The sequence below is a fragment of the Limulus polyphemus genome, unplaced genomic scaffold (genome assembly GCF_000517525.1).
Source record: "Limulus polyphemus unplaced genomic scaffold, Limulus_polyphemus-2.1.2 Scaffold65, whole genome shotgun sequence".
NCBI classification, from domain to species: domain Eukaryota; kingdom Metazoa; phylum Arthropoda; class Merostomata; order Xiphosura; family Limulidae; genus Limulus; species Limulus polyphemus.
Window position 1 is genome coordinate 520,995 of NW_013665675.1, and position 6,511 is coordinate 527,505.

Genomic DNA, 6,511 nt, shown 5'->3' on the forward strand with positions numbered 1-6,511 from the left:
ATCACCGCCAACTCTTGGGCTACTCTTTTACCAACGAATAGTTGGATTGATCGCAACATTATAACGCCTCCACGGCTGAAAGGGTAAGCATGTTTGGTGGGACGAAGATTCGAACCCGCAGATTGCGAGTCGAGCTGTCTAATCACCTGGCCATGCCGAGCCCGGGTCAAGTCGCACAGTTAGTGTGGCATTGGTAAAAATAATATCAAGCGAATGTAAAACAAATCGAGTTGAGTTGTAGGTTTGTTATCAACCTAATAGCAGGTCAGAAAAAAATGTAGAGATGTTTGTTTAAACTCAAACTGTATCATTATTCTTTATTTTACAATTTTATCGTGAAAAAGTCAAACGAATTATGAGTTTATGGTATTGGATAAGTTGTCTTGAGGAATGCTGACTATTAATTTGAGGATTTATGAGTTATTTCAATATGATTTTTATTTGAATCAATTACACACACCTGTGAATTTAAACTTCATGAAATATGTTTTGGTGTTAATAACTGATTTTCCATAATTAAGCTACGCAGATATCGAAAATAATATCTATTTTTTCCTATCACGTAAGATTTTTTTACAAATCGTGGAGAAAAAAAACTCTTACTTAAATCAAATTATTATTTTGTTTACCCCAATGAAAGTTTTTATTAATAAGAGTGACTACAAACATAATATAGTATATCTTACCTATGGAATATACAACGCTAGCATTCAGCTCTCCATAGTGATAAGTCTCAACAGAAGTCCACACTTGTAGAAATACTCTCTCACCCTCGTTTCCTGTTCGCCACAGCTACGATTCCACAATCTCCAGCCAGAACCGATTGAACACGTGGCTGTACTTGGTGGAAGCAGCCAATTTTTACTTTGTGATGGTCAGATCATCGTATATAATGCGATATCTGCTCTCTCTCTCTGTGGAAAATCCATCATAGTTTCATTCCCTGATACAGCAAAACGTTGATAAATATACGAGTCTTGATTTACTTGCCTAGTAGATTGACACTCATTAACTCTATAATAAATTGCTCTTCTTATGAACTTCTTATAAACCCCCTTTCACTTCCTGTTGGTGTTATTTCGTATGTGATTTTTTTCTACACAAACGCAAAAGCAAAAGTAACTTAACCAATAACGCAATGTATTATTAAACATCCAAATATTATATATAACTAGTATTAACTGTTGAAAACTTGAATTTACAGGAGGTAAAACTAATTGTGATCAATAATCTAAGCGATCCATTATCACTGTGAACAATTTCCAAAAGAATTAAAGTCATGATGTTAGAAAAACACGTAGTTTCAAGAAGTCAATTTAACACTAGAATACGATATCCTATACCCCCTAGGATTATAGGATATCGTATTTATGTGTCAAAAGAGTTAAAGTATATTATTGAATTTTCCACGAAATTAAATGAGTTTTAGGGCTTAAAATGCGATATGATAAACACGTTTGTGAAAAATGAGTTAGTTTACGAGCTCTATCCACGAAATATTTAATATTGAATAAATTATACTGAGCTGTGAGTAGACATTTCATATTAATATTATATTAGGTTAGATGTAAAATTTTCCAAAGTCAGTTTTCGTGCAAAGCATGCATCCTCTCGATCTTTTATTTTATTTTTATTTGATAACAACTACAGTATTGCAAGTAGTAAATAGATAGAAATAAATATGGGACAAATAAGACTGTAGGCTATTGTAGTTATTTTTGGTTGTTGTTTTTTTAGAATGGGGGTTTTAATTCGGCCTGTTTCAAAGATAATGATAATCATGAAACATCTAATGAAAACATAAAACAGCCGGAGTAAATTTGATAAGCTGATTAAAAGTAGAGATGAAGTTAATGCACATATCTCGTGACATGGATATCGTAGTCACAACGTCGTCTATAACGCGGGGATTAGTTTATAATAAAGATGAATTGCTTTGACATGCAAGCTGTATGTAAATAGATACTTTAGCAGGTCTCGTTAAGGCAACTATTTTATAAAGGTTGTACATTTCATAAGCTTCGAATTTATTCGTGGTTAAGAATTAGTTAAGGGAAACAAAATTACAGTAATATATTGCACTTTATTGCTGACTGCTGTTGATTCGTAATGTCCATGTAGCTTGGAAACTGAACAAGCCTCAGAATTTCAAAATCCTCCAAAAAATAGTGAAAGTTCAAACGAACTTTCTAAACATAATAAGTATATAAGCTTAAATATGAGTTTTTGTGTGTGTAAATACGAAGATTTACGTAAGATAATGCATCTAATGAGGGCGTGATGCAATGAAGACAGTGTAAGCCTTTCTCTTTTAATAAGCCCGTGGTTAGGGTGCTCGACTCGCAGTCTGCGGGTCGCGGTTTCGAATCCCTTTCAGCCATGGGGACGTTATAATGTGACGATCAACCCCACAATTCGTTGGTAAAAAGAGTAGTCCAAGAGTTGGCGGTGAGTGGTGACGACTAGCTGCCTTCCATCTAGTCTTTCACTGCTAAATTAGGAATGGAACAGCTAGCGCAGATAGCCTTCATGTATCTTTGCGCGAACTTCATAACAAACAAAGTAAAGTTGCTAAACGATGCAACATCAAAGGACATAATATTTTGAAGAAGAAAATATTCAATGAAAAGCCTCCAATAGCGAACGTTTAGGATAACAAACTCCTTAGCATCCTCCCATGTCAATCTGCAGCAGTGGCTTCATTTGAAAATGGAAGTTATGGTTACGAAAAGAAAAAACCCAAAAGCCCTCGTGATAAACATGTCCTGAACATGAATTTGATTAAGGCTAAAAAGTCTTATGTTCGCAAGGTTCTTTCCACACCTAGAAATTAATGGCTGTTCTGATTTGAATCGTGGCTAACAAACTGGAATCATAGCAATTTCATTTGGTCACATACCTGTCACGGCCACTGATGTAGCAGCAATGGAATTTTACGTCATTAATCTACCTAAATTTATTCTTAGATGCCAAAATCAACGCACAGTGAAATGTGTGTCGTCCTTTGTGGTATAAGATTGTCCTCACTATCGTTCGATGATAGAGTAAATTATTTTAAGACCAGTACAGAAATGAAACGTCATTTTTTTATAAGTAATGGTTAACCTCAGTGAGTAGGTAAAATTTCATTCAATATTTAGTTTAAAGCAGCCTCTGGAGTTGATAGGTAGTTCAGGCAATCTCAATATTTTATTTATATATATATATATATATAATCGATGCAACTCTTTAGATTATTTCAAATAAATACAAATATTGACATACTTATTGTATTCTATAGCATAGCTAAATTGAGAAGGTTTCATACAAGATTATCAGAACTATTATTTATCTATATAAATAACACAGGGCTACGATGTTTATATTGTCTTGAAATATTTACATGTTCTACAGTAATTCCTGTACGCTAAATCCGAAAAATGATATCAATTTTTCTCCATCACGTACAGATTTTTCACAAAACGTCATAACGCAATATATATATATATATATAAAAGAGAACAAAACATGTATTTTTGAGACAAAAAAAGAGGATGCATATTCGTTTGACATCAATGCTTTTTTTTTTCTATATCGTTAACAGCGATGGTACCAAACTGAACAAACAATGCATTCTAATCTTAATAAAAATAAATGTAAGAAAAAGTATATCAAGACACGCGGTAGTGTTTCGTGCGGCCTAAACAACTTACAGGAGACACTGCGTGTTATAAACAGGAATGATAGTTTAGCATTTGTCAACTTTCTGTAGCTCGTAATGTGGTAATCCAAACTATCACATACTTTCTGTGGATGTAATCTGTTAGATCCTTACTTCACATACCAAAATCCAAGGTAATCCATTAAGAAATACACGAGATATAAAATCTCCATTTGTGATTGAATTTCTTCCTTTTTTTTCCCCTTCACACCGAAAGTACGGAAACTTTATTTGATAAAAAAACATACTTAACTGTTATTCTTATTCAGCTAGGCCGCGTATTTTATTTTACCCACCATCATACCTCAAGTTGAACAACAAACGCGGCCTGGCTAACTAATGAACGAATATTTGCTGTAAAATTCCTATCAATGCTATAAATGTATTAATAGCTACCAGTTTGGCCGCTAATTTTGATTTCATTCCTTTAAGTCGCACGCTGAATCTTTTTATGGCTGCACCTTATTTTTCATTCCTAAGATGTGTTTGATTAGGTTTAATTAGCTATATCCATAACGGATAACATGTCGAATTTTAATTTCAATTTAAATAGGTAGCTTGCTCTTGCTGGAAGTTAATGTTAATAAATAACTTGAAGTTCCTTTTCAAAATCCCTTACCTACTTGAAAACGTTGAGATCAGTATACATCACACAAACAGCTTATCAGTTGTGTAAATCTACCGTATAGCTTTTTTTTCATACATTTTTGAAGAATATCGGATCTAAAGTTCACAAGTCAACACCTCCACGATTTTAGTTTACATTTGGAATACCACACCAATCTTAAAATGCTATGTCTGACGAAAGAAAATCCTAGAAAAAATGCAATAATACAAAACTTTGTTCATTTATTCATCTCGATAAGAAAAAAAAAACATTTTATTTGAAATAATCCATTTTTATTTCCTCGTTTTTAATCGTACAAAAAACAACTGTCATACTCGTTCATGTTATTACCGTTCGAATTTTATTATTCTTCAGGGTCAATAACCATACGTTTATCCAAAGCAAAATTGCTTAAATAGAGACGATTGCATCCAATTCTACGTAAAATAATACATTTAAATATGAAAATCAATCATTACCTTTAAGCTATGGAAGAAACAAACTGCAGGCGAAATTGTTCTTAACAAGTGTCATTATCAATTCATTATCTTATCCAACCGAGTACTGCTTATTTGTACACAAGTGCAGTTTAAGTAACCTTCGTGTTCCACGCGTGTAAAATGGAAATATTGAAATAACATGATTTTATTATTTGGGTGTTAATTAAAAAAATAGAAGATATTCAAATTAAAATGTATGTGTTCTACTTTTCTCAAAAAGTCTAATTATTATATCATTGGGCCTTATGCTGTCTAATTGTTATAATGTTGGATTTTTGATTATAAGTTCTAATGTTCGAGCCTCTATAAGCTGTTGAACACGCTCTGCACTATCATCTGTGTCTGTGTCTTGGAGGGGGCGTTATAACTGCGACAGTTAACCCAGCTATTCAGTTAAGAGTAGCCCTATAGGCGGCGGGTGTTGCTGACTGATTCTCTCTCTTTAGTAGGCAGTTTGAAATAAAGGGTAGCTAATTGTGAATCTTGGAGTCTCTGATTAAGGTGTCGTCCTGGTTCAAAATGCAAAAACTATAATTATATATTTTTGTCAGTTACTCATATCTAGCATGCAGTTACTCCCATGTGATGGTCTTATGATGTAGTGTCTTTACTTTCTGTTCTCCAAATAGGAACCAAACATTCTTAATTTTGTGTAGTACATCACACGAGTCAGTCGCATGTATTATGTTGCCGGCATTATCTATTTTTGATTCATTGTTTTCAGCAATCCAAGTGAAATCTTGCTTTATGGCTTCCATCTCCATCCTAGTGTTGTTTGTGGGAAGCTTGAATGCTTTAATAACCCTTATGCAGACTGTTATTTCTCCGTGAGACGATGTACACTCAATCAGCTATCTTGCTAACTGTGGTGTAGGAACCATCTGCGGTTATGATTACAGGTGACTTTCCACTATTGTCTGTAAAGGTAAATGAGGGAGAATAATGAGCTAACTACAGACACCCATGACAAATCTGGCAGAACTCTACTGGCAGGATATGCCCTAATTTTAATTTTGTTAGTCCGTGAACTTATAGCTTACCTTATTATTATTAGGTCGTCAAGAAATTAATGTTTCGTTTTGGAACACTTTCATTAGACTCAACAAGCGTCTTCAGAGCATCAGTATCAATTCCAACATGTAGGGCCTCTGCCACTCCCCAAAACACGTACCTCACATATAATGGTTAAACGAACCGCATAAACGCCACGTTAGTGTAGCCTATATAATATGTTTATTTTATTTGTAGTTAAACACAAAGCTACACAAAGGGCTATCTGTGCTCTGCCCATTACGGTATTGAAACCCGGTTTCTAGCATTGTAAGTCCGCATACATACCACTGTGCCACTGGGGGCATATAATGTGTAAGTTTAGTATACTCTAATCCTTTATAGTGATGGCATACGACGACGCACACATGCGGCATGTAATGATGTTTCAATACACGAAGGGAAACAACGCCTCTGTAGTCACAAATAATATCAAAGAAGTTTATGGAAATATTTTGAACGTTCGTAAATGTTAACGATGGTTCAGCAAATTTTGATCAGGTGACTTTAGCCTTAAAAACTCTGATGGCAGGGACCCTACATGTTGGAATTGATACTGATGCTCTGAAGACGCTTGTTGAGTCTAACCCAAGGCGACACACTCGTGAAATGGCCCTGAAATTGCATGTCTGTCATGAAACAATACGTAAACAT